The sequence below is a fragment of the Myotis daubentonii genome, chromosome 6, assembly GCF_963259705.1.
Source record: "Myotis daubentonii chromosome 6, mMyoDau2.1, whole genome shotgun sequence".
NCBI classification, from domain to species: domain Eukaryota; kingdom Metazoa; phylum Chordata; class Mammalia; order Chiroptera; family Vespertilionidae; genus Myotis; species Myotis daubentonii.
The window spans coordinates 52,382,255-52,400,876 of record NC_081845.1 but is presented as its reverse complement, the minus strand read 5'-3'; the positions used below and the strand labels follow the sequence as shown (position 1 = coordinate 52,400,876).

The window sequence follows — 18,622 nt, the reverse complement described above, 5'->3', positions numbered from 1 at the left end:
AGTTCATGGACTAGTTGGTTGTCTTTGCCTGACTACAAACAAGAGTTTGGAAGGGCAGAGGGTATGTGGGAGGGAGGGGTGTCACCACAGGAATGTCCACTGCACCGATCTTCTAAATCCTTTCTCTGTGCCTGTTGAATATCAGAACCCTCTTCTCTGCTATCAGCTGTCCACGCATAAAACTTTTCTGGCTTAAAATTCACCTCTCTAAAGCTTTCCCTGATTGAATCCAACATGCTCTGATGACTTTTGTTTTTAATTTAAAAATGTTGGTTAATACCTTATTTTGGGGTACTTTTTATTTCCTATATATTGGATAGTATAATGTTTACCACACAATAAGCATTGCATTAGTACATTTGATTTAATTAATAATAGACTCAATAAACACTATTGATGGCACCAATGAGCCTTCAAACTAAGCAAATAATGTTGTGAAGCAAATCTCGTTACCCAAGGAATGACGGGCAAAGGGAAAAATTAGCTCTATGGGCTCTCTTTTGTTGCAGACATGTAGAAAGTGGTGCTATTAATGTAGCATTTGCCTATATTAATAGATAATGGATATTGGTAGGGATATCAAAATGATTTTATAGAGAAATACCACCGCATCTACTGAATCCTTTCTTTGGAATCTCCTCTCGCTCTCTAATATGCAATATGTATCTCTTTTAAGCTTTCAGTTACCTGAAAGGAAGCTTCCTGCCTGGGATCTGAAGGCATTTTCTAACAATGATTCCTTGAGAATAATTATGAGATAAGAAAATGTTATGAAAAGCCACTGTTCACATCCATGAAAGCCTAGTTTTTCATGGACCTTTGGGAGGAATGGTGCTCTGAGGGCAGGACCCCTGTCTTAATCATGCCTGGAGCCCTGCCCCCAGCTCAAGGCCTTGCTCAGAGAGGGCACTCAGATGTTTATGGAGTAAATGAATGGATATTTTAATTTGCTTAGATATCATCTTTTTGGTCCCTATGAGTGCGGTATAGAACATGATCCCATTGATAACATAAGAGAATGAGTAACCACAACAAATTTTGTGCTGCTATTTTTAAAGTGCCATAATTTAGCCATATAAGTGGTAACAATTTTAAATTTGTGTTGGTTTTTGTTTGTTTGTTGTTGTTGTTGTTTTTTGGTAAAAATTGCAAAGCAATAATAGTATTAGCGTGTGTGTGTGTGTGCGTGTGCGTGCGCACGCGCGCACATGTGCATGCGTGTTAAGCACTACTTTTACATGAATTAATTCTAAAAGTAACCCTAAGAGTAGATATTCTCATTTTATAAATGGAGAAACTGAGGTACAGAGAAGTTTTGATTTTTCCAGAGCTAAGTGGCAGAGGTGGGAGTTGAAGCCAGACACTCTAGCTCAAGAATATATGCTGTTAGTCAGTCATTTACATAGCCTCACACACTGCTGAGATCCAACCCATATTAACAAGTGCAGGTAGGAGCTAGTGTCCTACTCAGGCATAAAATAAATGGTTATTTGTCTATCAATTAGGTACACCAACAATATGACAGTGATAAGTTAAAAAGGAGCAGAGACACCCAAAGTACTTGTTAAAGTCATTTTAAATAATATTAGGAACATCAAAAAGATAAAAGAACAATGGTTATTTATAATCTGCCAAACCATTAATGTAGGGCAATGTACATTTATTTCCTGGTTGAAGATAAAAATCCCAGCAAATGGACAAAGAAGAATTGAGCATTCAGGAAAAGCTTAAATGGTGATCCTCTTAGGAGATAATAACCTGGACACATTGTCCATTATAGGTGAACTAAAATCACAGAATATGGTCTTTGAATCAGCTAGGAAGGTAATACATCTTCTTGAACTGATAAATTTCTGAGCTAAGGTAATCAGCATGACAGGACACAGAGTCCATTAGAACTGTCACCTTAGAATTTCATTAGGAGATAGAAAGTGCCCTTTCTTAGGATTTACAAGAAAAACATAGTTTTAATAAAAATCAAGGATTTTGCATGTTTTTCTGTAAGTTTTATTAAAATGCTACAAGGAATTAATATTTATAATAGTTTAAGAACACCTGGAAGGATTCCTCCTGCAAAAGTGTATGTAGATAACTTTTAGCACATCCTATCATTTAATGGGGGAATTGCAAGTATTCCAATGTTACTTTTGATCTTTTAATTCTCCAAGTTGATTCTGATAATATCAGTTTAATGACTATAAACTGTTTTCAAAATAATACTGTCAATTCTCAGGTGTATGTGCTAAAGGAGATAGCAAGCTTGAAAAACAAAAATAATCCTTTCAGCTGAGTTAAGGCCAAGACCACGCTCTTGGAATTAAATAACGGTGACAGAGGAGGCCAGTCTATGGTTTAAGGAGCCATGGTGTAGTGCTGTTGGGCCTGGGGTGTAAGTGCAGGGCAGTGTCTGGAGCTCTCCTGTGCCTGGTGCCGATTCTCCTGTTAGTCAGATACAAATTCGTTTGGGGTATGTTCCTGCCTTTACAATGTGCCATTGGAATGGCAAGGATACTGTTGTGAAGAACACCTTTCTTCATGGGGTTCCCTATTAGTCATTTATTTCATTGACACATGAGGAAACACAATGACAACTCCCAGAAATTGCAGTGGAGGAAGAGAGCCCTGTTACCCTCTCCTGGGGGCAGCTTGAACCTGATGCCGGACAGGGGAGGATACAGAGGCTCTACCTCTTGGCTTCACTTGGGTCAGCTCCACAGAGTCACCCCCACTTAAGAATGGGCTTGTGGGATCAGTTGAGGCGTTTGTTGTGCCTGAATGCAGTCCAACTTCTCCTGCCCCAAACCGCTTCCTTCACTGTGCCACAGGTACGGTTCCCGAAAGTACCCCCCACTACACTTCCTGTGCTCCAGTCTGTTTCTGGGGGGTGGGATCTGTAACTCCTACAATATATCTAGATGTTAAGGGATGGAGAAAGATTCATATGAACTTTCATAAATTCTTTGGATAAGAATGACATTTTCCTTATTTGCTTAAATTCTATCGCTAATCCCTTCCCTCTTCAATTTTCCTACCCTTGAGTGATCCCTAACTCACACATAGGGTTTTCTATTGGGAGATGTAATTTGTATTCAATGCAAAAAATATTAGAGAAATTTGTATACATGTGTGAGTTGTCTCTACAGTATGATAGCCATCATTTAGTAGAAGACTCACAAAAACCCTCTGCATCACTACACAGCTCTGGATGTTGGATAGTTCCTGTTTGTACATGACATGTGCACCTTGAGTAATATATCTGAAGATAAATGGGCACTGGAAATTAGAATACTAATGTGTCTGGAATTTATGTACAAAATACTTTCCATTCATTATATTGGTATATTTGCTGACATCCTTCAGAAAACTTGCCCATGTGAGCTCTATTTTGTAGATGGAGAGTAACTTGCTGAAGACACTCAGGTTTGGGGAAATTTCTCTCTGATGAGCTCCAATTTCTATGATCAATCAATGAGCTTAACACCAGAAGAGACTTGATGTCTTGTGAAATGGCACATTCTGAAGTCTGTCACTGAGGGAAGGATGTAAGCTCAGAATCAAAGCATCCTCTTCAAAGAAGGGCGAGGTACTGGTTAAATAACTCCTGGCAACTGCTTAAGCACTAAGCATTGTAATTGCAGAGAGCAGGAGAAGAACTAAAAATAGGAAAGTGGATAGGGACAGGACCAAAGACATCATTGTCACTCAAACTTGAATGTCACTTTTTGACAGCATTTGAGCAATTGATTCTTGGTTTTCCATGCTAGGAATTCAGTAGTCAGGCTTTGCTGTGACAGGCCTAGGAGAAGGGAAGGGGCAGCGTCCTGGGGGAGCCCTGCCTGGGAGAGGTATAAAGAATGGAGGGTGAGAATTATTATCAGTCCCTGCTGCCTCTTTTTTTTTTTTTTTGGTCAAAGTTCCTTTGAAAGCAAAAGATTAAAAGCCACTCAAGCTAGCCCCAGTTTACTGAAATGTTAAAGGGAAATCTCTTGAACAGGAAATACAACCAGATCCTGCCTAGAGAAAGGCTGGGCCTGAGAAGCAGGAGGCCACCAGGAGCTCAGCCTCTCTTTCCACTTCCAGGAGCTCTATGATCTTTGTCTCTAGTGACCTCTTAACCAGGCCAGCTTCCTTGTGTTGCTTACTTCATCCAACAGAGCTGCCATTCTGACTCTACATCATGATCTCCAAGCTTCAGTAACCATCACCAACTGACAGCAGTCTCTGCGTCTCTTCAGGTGAATTCCTATAGGGAAGAGCCTTGTCAGGCCATATCATGCTTTTCTCACGGTGGAGCAGCTGCGTTGGGTTAGACCAGTGGTCGGCAAACTCATTAGTCAGCAGAGCCAAATGGTAACAGTACAACGATTGAAATTTCTTTTGAGAGCCCAATTTTTTAAACTTAAACTATATAGGTAGGTACATTGTTATTAACTTAGTTAGGGTACTCCTAAGCTGGCCTTTGCTAAAAATGTCCTCAATCTGATTGAGGTACGTCTGCTGAGGTTGACCCTTTCCAACTCTCCCATCCACACTCCTCTTGTACACTTGTTTCAGATAGAGGAGTGTGGATGGGAGAGTTGGAAGGGGTCGTCCTCAGCGAACGTACCTCAAAACAATGTTCCTCCCCCGCGCTGTGTACCCCGCGGCGGCCCGCCTGCGCAGCGTCTCCTGTAGCCCGACCAACCGACACCCCCCACTTCTTCTAACTCCACTTCTTCAAAATAGACTGGCCCAGGCCGAAAGCCAACTTCTGCGCATGGGCCACGAAGTTTCGATCGCACTGTACATGCGCGCCCACACGTGGTATTTTGTGGAAGAGCCACACTCAAGGGGCCAAAGAGCCCCATGTGTTTCGCGAGCTGTGGTTTGCCGACCACTGGGTTAGGGGGTAAGTCATGGGGGACAGAGGGATGCAGAATAGATTCTCTAGAAGAAGCCATGGATGGGGCAGACAATGGACCTGTGGATTATATCCTGGATTATCTTTGTTTCCATGCTTCCTGGCTCATCTAGAATACACAGGAGGTCGGGTAATCACTGCAGTGAGTCACTGTGTAGAGTGTGGTGTCTGCTTTAAACGGGTTACTAATCTGGTTGATACGATGAGGCACAAGCCCAGGGGGGGAAAAAACAAGTCTGAAGAGCATCAAATGACTGGCACAGACATTGGGGGTTTTGGAGATTTCGAGAAGGGAGAGATCACTGTGGGTCAGGAAATTCAAGGAGGATTTCCCAGAGAGGCGGGGATGGAAGTGGGTCCTGAGGAATGGGAAGCCTCTAGAGAGAAACAGGAGCGAAGAGGCATTCTAGATTGGGGGAGAGTGGGAGTGCAGGATGCATGTCCAGGGCACCATGAATAGGCCAGCCTATATTGAGCATAAGGAGTGTGTTGGAAAGTACTAGAAGGTAAGCTAAAAAACATAGGGAGAAACAAAATTGTGCAGGCCCTTGAATACCCATCTAAGTAGTTCATATTTTGTTGTGAACGTTTTATTAATGATGTTAGAACAGGGCATGGCATGATCAGGGCACGGCTCTAGGATGACCCACTGCAGGAGTGACTCCAGGGGAGGCCAGCGATGATCCAGAGCCCTTCGACTGTTGCCTGTCAGGTGGGCCAGTGGCTCGAAGATGAGGAGATGGAGTCAAAGGTGTTAGAAAGAAAATGGAAGCTGTTATTTAAAGTCTCAGTTGCCTGTTGGTTGTGCACGGACATGAGGACACACTAGTTTAGGGAAGCAATGGAGGGAAGCTGTTGCCTATTGCTACCTGCAACCCAGATGTCTCTGGCTATAGCCTGTGAGCACAAATGCCACCACATTAAAATGAATACCCAGATATCAAGGGCTCTGGCCCTCTGTGTACACATAGGAAGCCTAGTCTTTATAGAGTGCCTCTTTTGATCCTTCACAGAAGTTGGCTAAAACTCTAGTTAATTTAGGCAAAAAATGAGTTTATTGGAAGCATGTCTTATTGCTCATAAGTGGATGGGAATGGTGGGAAAACCAATGGGGAAAATAATTCAGCCAATGTCATATTATGGGTTGGGGCTGCCACTGGGCCCTCACCATCCTTTCCTGACTCCACTGCCACAGCCACGAACAAGCTCGTTCCAGGCAAGTCCGTGGAGAGCATCTGATCGTCTGAGCCTCGGTCATGTTTCCAAGCTCTGGGTTGCAATGAGTTATGAGGGAGAACCAGTTCCCCTTTGACTTCTGTATAGGGATATGGGGATAGGGGTGTCTCCTACTAGGACCCGTGTGCTAGGTGATACTTTGAATTAGGAAGGGGTGCAGATGCTGGGTTTCTCCTTAATATTTTGAAGAGTTCACGGATGGGGGCGTACATGTTGTTACTCTGAGTTATCTCCACAGCTGGTTAAGAAGGAGTCCACAGCTATGGCTTTTTATTGTGACTTTGTGAGCTCACCCACCCTGTATATGTATTTAATGCATTACCAAGTTCTGCCTCCAAAATTTATCCCACTACAGTTCACTCTTCCCTTCTGTATTAGTCTTTTCTGGCTGCCATAACGAAATTCCACCCACTGAGTGACTTAACAGAAATTTATTTCCTCACAGTTCTAGAGGCTGAAAGGTTCAAGATCAAGGTGCCAGCAATATAGGTTTCATTCTGAGGCCTCTTCTGTGGGCTTATGGGGAGGGGAGGGGTAAGTGGGGGGAGGTAGAAAGAAGGAGAGAGAAAACTCCCTTCTTATAATGTCACTTATCTTAATGGATCAATGCCCCACGCGTAACCTCACTTAACCTTAATTACTTCCTTAGAGGCCCCGTCTCCAAATATAGTTAAACTGGGGGTTAGGGCTCCCACGTATGAATTTCAGAGAGACACAAACACTTTGTCTATAGCACCTTTTCTACATAGCACCATCCTCCTAATCTAGAAGTTGCCTAATTTCAGTGTGCATAGAACCCCCTTGAGGAGTTAATACAGTACTGCTGGGTCCTACCCCCCGAATTTCTGATTCATGGGGGCTGGTGTAGGACCTAAGAATTCGCATTTCTAACAGGTTGCTAGATGCTGCTGCCGCTGCTGCCGCTGCTGCTGCTGATCCAGGGACCCCTATCTTTGAGAACCACTTTCCTAGTATTGGCTGCCATCATCACTTCCTGGATTATCATGGTGGTTTTCTTAACGAACCTGCTTCCACTTTTACCTCTACTTACCTTGCACCAGCCAGAGTGTTCTTTTAAAAATGTAAATTAAATCATGTTATTCTCCTGCTTAAAAACTCTTCAGTAGCTACTGGCCACCCCTACGTGGCTGAGAAGGTCCTATGAGATCTAGCGTCTGCCAGCTCTGCAAACCGATCTTCTATCATAGTCGTCACTTTAGGCCACTCCAGCTCCCATCCTCTGCCTTGAACACATGCTCCCAGGCCTTGCACTTGAGTTCCTCTAGGTTGCTCCCCCCACCCCCACTCCCAAGGGGAGACTGGCTGGCTCTTTCTCATCCTGGATGATTAAGCTCAGATGTTACCCCTTCTAAGGACATCCTGGAACCCCCTATCTGAAGTGACCTAAAGCAGTTTCTCTTTACTTCCTCACTCTTGTTCTTTCGCTTCCTTATAGTTATCATAATCATTAATTATATTGTTTACTTATTATTCTATTTATTTTGGTCTCCTCCATTGAGACTGTAAACTCCTGGAAGGCAGAGCTCTTGTCTTCACAGCTCTATCCCCAAGACTATGCACGGGGTCTGGCACAATAGGAAGCACTCAACAAATATTTGTAGAATGAATAGATCTGTATTCCACATGTAACCAGCAGAGGTGGATATGGTTCAGGTATTTTTCCTATAAGGCCCCCAAAGTTCCACATAGATCAGTGGATGCAAATAGATGTTTTAGAGAGGTATCACCCATCTCCAGCTGTCAGTCATCTGGTTTGATCTAGCCCAGCTAGGATTTCCCTTACACACAGAACACATGGGCGATATAGGCCAAGGTGATTTATAGTAAGCCTCTTACCTCACATCCAACCACCATATCCACGCTCTCGGCTGTCTATCCGCTGCTGCGAGCTGCTCAGAGCTTCTCACTGCAGCACCCATTCAGGCTGATCTGTTCAGCACCGACCTGGTCCAGTGTCAGGCCTTTCCCCTTATCAAAATGTACCTCCCACCTTTCCCAGTTTCTATAGGCCCTGCTACTATGTGACAACAGGTGGTTAGATGGGTAAACAGGTGACTGCTGTAACTTCATTTGTGGGTAAGAAGTTCTAGGGCTTCTTTGATAATAAGACCCGTTTAAGCTGTATCTAGGGGAGCAGCAAGCCATTTTTGAACTTACATGAATGTGGATTTTGTACATAAATGTGTACTCTTAGGTGTTGTGTAAATATTTAAAATAAGTTTCAAATATATTGGAAAGAGCAGGATTACAAAAACATAAAAAGTGAAACTTAGGAGATCCTGAAAAACAAGTTGTAAAATAGCTTTATATCGATCAGCTGAGAGTTTGACATTTCTCTTTGACAAAGTATATATCTATGCAACAGGAAACATTGCAGTACCAAAAAATCAATCAATCAATCAATAAAATAAACGCTTAAGAAAAGATCTCAGACTTGTATTCAGAAATATTCTTGGTCACGATCAAAACATGGAATGTTTTTCCATTCAGAAAAGCAGAGTCACCTTGTCTGAGTCATGACCGCCCACTTCTTCCATATGGGTGAGTACAACTTACTGGCTGAGGTTGACAGTTTTCTAAAGACCTTGTTGTTGATGAGTTCTATTTATGGCAGCAATTGAGAAAGGTGAAGTTAGGTAATATTAGGAAGGAAATACTTGGTTGGCTTGTTAAAAATAGAAATCAACCACTGTAGCAAATATTTTGTAAGGAAAAGAAAAAGCTGAAATCATGACAACTGCCTGGCTCCCCCAATGCCTTGCCTGATCCAATAATCACAAATCCTCCTCATTCTCCCTTTGCCTGGCTCTCACAGCACCTTGTCCTCACTGATTTGAAAGTTCACATCCTAGGCCAATGTTCTGGTCCAAGGTTCTGTGCCTCATGGCTACTGATCTTTCTCCTTAGAACAACATTTGTATAGCCCTCCCTCCTAGGCAAGACTCTGTCTGGAGATACTAGGCAAGCCCCACTCCCTAGTGTAACATCAATAACCCTACATCACATGGAGCTTTAAAAAAATTGTGGTAAAACATACATAATACAAAATTTATCATTTTAATAATTTCAAATGTGTGATTATAAGTGGCATTAAGTATATTCACAATATTATGCAACCATCACCATTATCCATGTTCAGAACTTTTTCTTCACCTCAAACAGAACCTCTATCCCAAGCATGCCAAACTCTCGGCCCTTGGGCCACGTGCAGCCCACAATGAATATTTTTGTGGCCCAGCCAATATAACAATATGTAAAAATTGTTTTAATAAAAATTTTGTAACTTAATTTTTACAATATGTTGTTATACGTAATTATTAATAACAAACTACAACATTTGTTAATGACTGATTACTATAATTGTGTTGCATTCATTTCCCTTATGCGCCTTACGCGCAGGCACACCATTTCTCTCCACTAATACTAGCAGCGAATATTTTAGCAGCCGATTGCCATGTCATTAGTCTTGTACTGACTTGTTTGGTGTGCTCAACAGAAAATATTTTGCTTACAGAGAACAAGAAAAATAGGTTTATTTGTGTTACATGTGTTAATTTGTGCAGTTATTCAGTGTCTGGTAAGTTAATGTTCAAGAAAAAATATGAGTCTTTATTAAAATGTTCTATTACTTTATGTTAACGATTACTCATTTATTTCAGCCCTTTGTATTCAGCATGTCTCTATCGAAATAAACCTACGTTTCTATAAAAATGGAAGCTTCTATTTTTTTGTGGTCCACATAAACTTAAATCTTGCTTATTTGGCCCATGTTAGCCTTTGAGTTTGACATGCTTGCTCCACCCAGTAAACAATAACTTCTCACCACCACCCCCTTCGGGCCCCAATAACCTCTTATCTACTTTCTGTCTCTATGAACCTGCCTATATTAGGTACCTCACGCAGTATTTGTCCTTTTGTGTTTGGCTCATTGCACTCGACATAATATTTTTAAGGCTCATCCGCATTGTAGCATATAGAATTTCCTTCTCAGTTAAGGCCAAATAATATCCTATTGGATGCATGTACCGCATCTCATTTATTGACTTATCTGTTGTTGACCACTTGGGTTGCTTTCCCTTTTTTCCCTTAGTGACTAATGCTGCTATGAACACTGGTGTGCAAGCATGTGCTTTGAGTCCCTGCTTTCAGTTCTTTGGGGTCTATTCCCAGAAATGAATTGCTGGGTCATACGGCAATTATTTGTTTAACTTTTGGAGGAACCATCACATGGTTTTGACATACCTGCACCTTTTATTCTCATTTTTGTTTTTGGTGCCTCTTCTCAAGGCTGGCTCCCCACACATTTCCTGACCCATCCTGTCTTCACTCAAGCTGAACACGCAATACTTTTCCTCTTCCCTGCCGCCAGCCAGTCATGCCCTTCAATAGGCACCAAAGCAAGCTCTTTCTCCAATGTCGATAAACACCAGCTTCTGCAATCTGGAAGTGAAAACGTCATCATAAAGACGTGCCTTAAGTCTTTGCTTTTTCTCTAAAGAAAGCACACACCTCCGCCTCTTTCCCTGTCACTCTCAGTTTCCTTTACAAGGGTAGCAACGGCCCCCTAAGAATCTCCGTCTTTCCTCCTCAGATTCCAGTTCCTCAAGCTCCAACACTCAGACTTGCTGTTTCTCTCTTCCTTTTGCATCACCCAACCCTTCCTTCCATAGACCAACCTACCCTCTCAGGATTTTAAAGTCCATGCTGTGCGTGCGTCCCCATCCTAGACTCTGTACAATTGAAGGGACCGGACTGCTGACCCAAAAGGAAGGGTCACTCTCTGTAAAGTCAGGGAAGGGAGCAAAAATTGTGAATACTTATATATTAGGCACTTCCCCCTGGTCTATACTCACTTTGAAAATGATATCCACTTTCCTACATTATAAGAATATTTTCCCCAGATAAAAAAACTAAGCTATATGAGATTAGATTTTGGGTCTCTTACTTCTTTGCTTAAAAAAACACCTCATCTATAATAATAAAAGCATAATATGCTAATTAGACCAGATGTCCTTCAGGATGACCTTCCAGACAAAGCCAAGGCTGTGAGGAAAGCCCAGGTCCTGGGTGCCAGAGGGAAGCCGGTGCCAGCAGCAGGGGGAAGGAAGGCCTACTCTTGCACGAATTTTGTGCATGGGGCCTCCGGTTGTTAATAATATAAATTTCTTGCCTTGGAATTCCAAATTCCCAATGCATTGACCTCAGCCTGCCTTGCTGGTCACATTCTCCATTACTGTTTTTCGTGCCTCCACGCCTCAATTAACAGACCACCAATTATTTCCCAAGCTGTCTCTGCATTTTCCTGTCTCCATGTATTCCTTCTTCCACTTACCCCCTATACCCTCCCCTCACATCTGTCCAATGTCTACCCATCTCTCTAGTTCAAAATCAAGGCTGCTAATTCCACAAAACTAACTGTCCTGAGGATTAAATAAAGCAATGTGTACAAAGAATTTAGTGCAGTGTCTAGCAAGTACTACTCGTAAGTCCTAGATAAATACTATATAATAAATACTTTGCCCCATACTATTTTTTTGTAAAGATCTTTTTTATAATTTATAAGCTTTTTGATCTTAGTCATTTTTATATGTCTTACACAGCCTGTGTCAGTTGGCTCATTTAGCAGCATATAACCCAACTCAACTAGCTTAAACAAAAAGTAGAATTTATTGGGTCACATAACTGAAAACTCTAGGAACTGGGCTGGCTTCTCCCTGTTTCTAAACTTAACTTTGCTCTCCTCTCCGTATTTTAATTCTCAGGCTCTGGAGGAGTTTAGGTGGCTGCACTAGCTCCAGCCTCCCAGGCTCTTGGGAGGGAGGGGGCCTGCTGTCCAACAAGCTCAAGCAAAATCCTTTGAGTTTCACTTGCTTCAACTGGGTCAGGTTCCCCTTTCTTAACGAATCACTCTTGACAAGGCACTCAGATGCTTTGATTGGCAGCACCTGCGTCACCTGTCACCAACTAAACTGCATGCTGCCTAAGCGGGTGGACCCACACCCACAAAAATTGGAGACATACCAAAAGTAGGGTGAATGGATGCTGGGAGCCAGGAAACACCCTAGTACCTTCCATAAAGGAGGTGCTCAGTACATTTTTAGCAAATGGAATCGAATTAGTATTCTCGTTAGTGGTCAAAGAATGGGCAAGATTTACTGCTCATCAAATGATAGTTGGAAAGGGGGAGGAAGCCTGCACTGGTTGAACAGGTACTGGTACCAGGCACTGAGCTAGGAATTCAAATAGGTTGTCATTTGATTTAATCCGAGAAAAATCTGTGATCGGGTTGTCATTATGCTCATTTGACAGATGAGAAAGGTAAGAATAAAGAGTTAAATAATCCTGAGGGGCCGTGCAGAGCTGCAATTCCAGCCCGGTCTGCCTGACCAGGCCAGCGCTCCTTCCCAGTCGCCCTCGGGCCTGGGTTCTGGACTGCAGTTTCTCTCTTCAGCGATCACTGGGGCTGGGATTCTGTAATCTTCCTTACAGACTGCCCCATGTTGTATAAATCTGAGGGGCGAGAAACTCCTCGATTTCCATTGTTTTAAGTGGATTGCATTTCACCCTCTCTGCCTTCTAGGGAAAGTGAAAAACCACGGAGCTCTCTAAGAAATCCTTCATGGGTTTGAGGGTAGTAAATAGCCACTTAATCTTTTCTCCTTTTGTGAAAAAGGGTTTGCTCCCTTTAGCCTTTCCTTGGGGAGCCTGTTTTAAGATCCTTTGACATAGGACACATTTCTGCTGAAGCTCTGGACCTTACTTTTCAGCCAGAACATGACTTGAGGCAGCTCTCAGACCCAAAGTTTCCCCCACCTCCAGGAAACATGGACTCAGCTGTGTTGACATCTGCTTTCCCTCTGTGGGACCTCTAGTGCTGTCAGCCCCCTCTACTGATGTGACCCCTACACACACACACACACCCTACAACCACCACCACAGCAACACAGACACACACACACAACCACCACCACCACAACACACACACACATACCCCCACCACCACCACACACACACACACACATACCCCCACCACCACAACACACACACACATACCCCCACCACCACCACAACACACACACACACCCTACAACCACCACCACCACAACACACACACACATACCCCCCCCACCACACACACACACACAACCACCACCACCACACACACACACACACATACCCCCACCACCACAACACACACACACATACCCCCACCACCACAACACACACACACACACCTCACCACCACCACAACACACATTCATGTATTCCACTATCATCACAACACACATGCACACCACCACCACAACATACACACACCACTGCCACAACACACACAAACAATACACACACACAAGCACACAGCACATAATCACAACAACACATACAAACAAGAACACACAAAAGCACACACCCATCGCACCACATACCCGAACAATACACACAAACAAGACACACAGACAAAAAAACACACTCACATCAATAACTTTTACACATACAACGCAATACATAGAGTATATATATATAACCAACAACACAGCACACAAACACATATACTCCAAAAATATACACCTATCACAGTCGACACACACAAATACACAATAACACACACACACACATCAACATCCCAGGCCCATGCTAAAGCCATGCAAGGTTTTGCTTTTCAGTGGCAGCCGCTGGAATTGCCTTCTGTGAACTCCTGGTGCAGGGAGCTGCCTGGGATTCTTGCTCCTGTCCACAGCAGATTCACATCATTCTAGCTTTGAAACCTGGCAATCTACTCACTTTATTTCTTCACTCCCACAGACAAGAGAGGAATGTGATTTGCTGTTTTTGAATTTCAAGAAATGAAATAGATATGAGATCTGTTTTCTTGATACCTTTGTCTCTCCATGCTCTGGACTGTGGAATGATCTGGCTTCTGGTCGAATTCGCCTCTGACCACTGGCCCTGACGTAGGCTCTTTTGGCTTTCTTTTAACATACCAAAGACAATTTTAAAAGAAGAGGAAGGAAAAAGAGAAAATTCTGGATATGGTAATGGATGGTTTTGTATATGAAGACTTTTCTATAGTTGTCAGAATTTCTGTACTGACCATTTCACTTGGAAATCAGGGAAAATATCAATAAACGTTAAAATTAATTCTAAATAGTTAAAATATTAAATAGTGGCCAAATCTTTATCAAGCAGGTATAAATAAAAAGAAAAGGTGAATGGCAGTAACAATTGAACAAAGGAGAATTCATCATAAAGATACCAGGCAGAATGGAAATATTTATAGTGATAAAAGTCATATGAAGAAAGACTAGAATTAAATATAAATTACAAAAATTGACAGGAGAAGTCAACAGAAAAATAATTGTCATTAGGAGATCTAAACACCAGACTTTGACAATCAAAAAGGAAAAAAAAGGACATCAAAGTTTGAAATACTACAATTATTCAAGTTGAATTATAGGCAAATATTGAATTTGTTTCTTAACAACAAAGAATGAGTTGTTTTTTAAAGTATTATTTGAAATTCTGAGCAAAACAAACAATATATAAAGCCATAAAGGAAACTTTTATCTAAAATGCAACAAAACTAGAAAAAAATTATATAAGTTTAAATAAGAATAAAAATATAAACCCTCAATTACTTAGAATTTTTAAAAATTCTTTATAAGGATTTCATAAAAATTAAATCAAAACTATAATTAAAAGCTTTTTAGAAAGTAATAAAAATCAGAATATTATATACCAGCATTCATGGAATATGGCCAGATCAGTACAATGGAGTATGTTGAGGGTCTCAAAGACTCTCATTATTTAACCAGAAATAATGAAACTAGATGAATCATATAACCAAAAAAAAAAAGAAAGAAAAAGAAATAGAAGAATAAATCCAAACAAGTAGGAATATATAAGAGAAGTAAATACAGCAATTTATTAAATAGAAAATAAAGTATACTTGATTAATTTAAGTGTTTTTAATATTTTAAAGGCTAACAAAATGGGAATACTTTTCACCTTTAAGATCCAGGAAAAGAGAAAATACAAACAAATAATGCTAGAAATGGAAAAGGGATATGAGCATATTATGAAGGAGATTTAAATAGAAAAAGATATTGTATGTTGATCATGTAAAAATATTAATAAATGAATGATTTTTCTGGAAATTATTAAAATTAATTAAATAAGTTATACATATGGAAAAAACCTCAATAACCTCGAGAAGGTATTGAAGAATTGCTTTCAAAAAATCTCCAGGTCCAGATGGCTTACCAAAGAATTCTTTTGAAGGTTCAGAAAACATGATTCCTATGTTATGTAAACCATTCAGAAATATAAAGTTTGAAATTGACCAAAAGTTTGTTTATCCATTCACTGGTAATGTACATTTAAAAAACTAGAGGAACAGTAGTTTCATTCCTAGAATTTACAAGAGCAATGAAACTTATATATCCACATAAGGACTTCTATGCACATGTTCATAGGAGCATTATTCATAATAGCTCCAAACTGAAACAATCCAAACACTCATCAACTGTTGAAGAGAGAAACAAAATGCAGTACACCCACACTAAAGAATTAAATATTAAATAAAAATGAATTAAATATGTGCTATTATAACATGCTGAAACATGGATAAACCTCAAAAGCATTATGTTATGTGAAAAGAGTCAGACATAAAATATAATTCCATTTCAATGAAATGCCTAGAAAAGACAAATTTATAGAGACATAAAGGGAAGTGGTTTCATTTTGTTTTGCTTTGCCTTGTTTTGCTTTTATCAATAACTAGTGGCCTGGTGCACAAAACTCATGCACGGACGGGTAGGGTCCTTAGGCCTGGACAGAGATCAGGGCCAATTGGGGCCTTCCTTACCCCGGCTGCCAGCAGCTGGAGGGGCCTTCCTTTGTTCCGCAATGCCTCCTGATGCTCAGCGCACATCATAGCAAGCGGTTGAACTCCTGTTCAGTCGAACTCCTGGGGGATAATTTGCATATTAGCCTTTTACTATATGGGATTACATGGGGATAGGAGTGGGATCAGGGATTGACTACAAATGGGCTCCAGAAAAATTTGAGAGGTTATGTGGACTGTTATAAAATTGGAATGTCCTAAAATTGTTTTAAAATTTATGATAGTTATAAAACTCTATAAATTGACTAAAAATCTCTGAATTGTACCTTAATCAGATTTTATGGTATATAAATTATACCTCGATGAAGCTGTTAAAAATAGCTAGTTCTCAAATAAAAAAACAATACAATACTTTAAACAATAAATACATTTTTTAAAAATCTACACTAATAAAAGAGTAAGATGCAAATCGACCATACCTTTGCGATGCCCACCAGCCAATCAAGAGTGAATATGCAAATTAACCCAACAAAGGTGGTGGGTTAGTTTGCATACGGGCCTCTGGGCAGCGTGGGAAGGCAGAAAGATGGCTCGGCTGGAGCGAAGGCAGTGCAGGCAGCCAGGGGAAGGAAGGCCCATGCTTATACAAATCTTCGCACATCGGGCCTCTAGTAATACAATAAGATTCCATTAGCAGAGGTAAACATTTATCCAATTAAAAAAAATTTAGTGTGACAAAGATTCAATTCGAAGGGTACCATCATGCATAGTAATCAGGATATAAATTGCTACAATGATTTTAGAAAACAGAATTTTCAAAATGTTAATAGGTTTGACCCATTAGTTCCATTTGAGGAATCTGTCTCTCCAAAAATAAAGATGTGTGCTTTAAAGGGATGCACATTACAGAATTCTTTGTGATTTAACTACCTATTAGAACAGCCTAAATATTAACAACATTAGGGAGATGGGTATATAAATCATAGTACACCAAACAATGCAATTCACATAGTTGTGATAAAGATCATATTTTCCAAGACTACTTATGGACATAGAAGGATGCTCAAGAAATAATGTCAAATGGAAAAGAAAAGCAAGGTCTAAATTCTATAGACAGACTAACCCTAAATGAAAAAGGTATCTATTTATGATTGGGAGGGCTTAGGCCAAATGTTGACATTAATTTTCTGGATGATGCAATTATGGCTAATGTAAGTTTCTTTCCAATGCTTTTTGTTTCGTATTATCTAAATTCTTTTTTTTTCTTTCTATATGGGATGTTGATCTTGAGCCTGCAGGGAGCAAGCTGTCCCAGATTTCTCAAAATCCACATTTCTTTGCCTTCAATTCTTACTTGTCCAAAGACAGGGAACCACTGACACGTCTTTGGATGAGGGTTGTTTTATTGAAATTCTTGACAATGAGAATGCATTATTGCTTTATCAGTTGCAAATCAGAAATTCTGTTGGAAAACTGAAAATGCCATAAAGATAACAAAAATGAATAAGATGGAAATGAAGCGTAACTCTCCCCGTCTGTACCAAAAGCAGTTTTCAAATAGGAAGTACAAGGTCTAATAGCGTAGGGCAACTGAGCCAACCTGGTGTGGGGCTTTCTTGGCAGCAGTGGTGGATCCTGAGGACTCGGAAGCACTTTCCCACCTTGGGGTGAGGGGCCACGGACAACCTATGGTCCATAGTGGGCCTCCCATCTTCAGTGGTGATGTCTGTGGTAAATAACCAAAGCGTCTGTTTCAAAGCATCACATGTGTGGAAGACAAACACTACCACCCAGTAGCCACCCATGGTGGCCTCCAGGCCCAGGAGTATCCAGAAGCATCCTGCTGGATTCTTTCTTACTTTGAAAATTCAGTCTTTTGTATAGTAACTTCAGTGTGTGAGCTGATTCGGGGGCAGATAGGAATCAGAGAGGCAAACAGCACCACCACAGGAAGGGAGGTTAGGAGACAGCAACGAACCGAACTGAGCAAAGTCCAAGGTGAAGCAACCTCCGAGCTAATGAGTGGGATGTGCCAAGCCGTTCCTCTCTGAAGTCACGCTATTAGCAGCTCCACACGCATCTTCCAACCGAACTTTCTAAATAATTAAACAAATGAAAACGAACCCAGATTCTTGTATAAAAGCTCTTAAGGCTTTGGTCTGTATTACTAATAAACTTACACCAGCCCTCATCATCCGCCTCAACAGAGTGTGGGAGAAGCCAGCTAGTAACGAGGTTTTGCCACCCTGCTGAGTGTGCTCATTAGGGAAGCCACTGGGTTTGAAGACCCACCCCAGCCAATCTGATTGCGGATTTTATTGACATAATTTTATAAACAAGTCTTCAGACAAGGGTTCGTCCTGATGAATCCTCCGAGCTCATTACCACCCTCAGGAAGAGATAAAAATAAAGGTCTAGGATTAAAACAACACTTCCACCTTAGGCAAAACAGTCGCCTGTGCTTCAGATTTCTCCCTCTATAAAACGAGGATAATGACATTTCCCTCTCCAGCTCATCAACAGAGCTTGTGCGAAGTTCTGGAGAGCGTCCTTGGCAGTTGGGAAAGTAGGTAACACATAAGCCTGATTATTTTTAATAGCACAAAAATTATAACGGTGAT

At 41.1% G+C, this 18,622-nt stretch overlaps 1 non-coding gene across 1 annotated transcript; it reads right to left on the bottom strand.

Annotated features, from left to right (window-relative positions):
* Positions 1-17,269: 17,269 nt before the first annotated feature.
* Positions 17,270-17,398, bottom strand: LOC132237814 (small nucleolar RNA SNORA38). The gene has a single exon (XR_009453642.1). It is a non-coding gene; the product is annotated as a small nucleolar RNA SNORA38 (small nucleolar RNA).
* Positions 17,399-18,622: the final 1,224 nt, after the last annotated feature.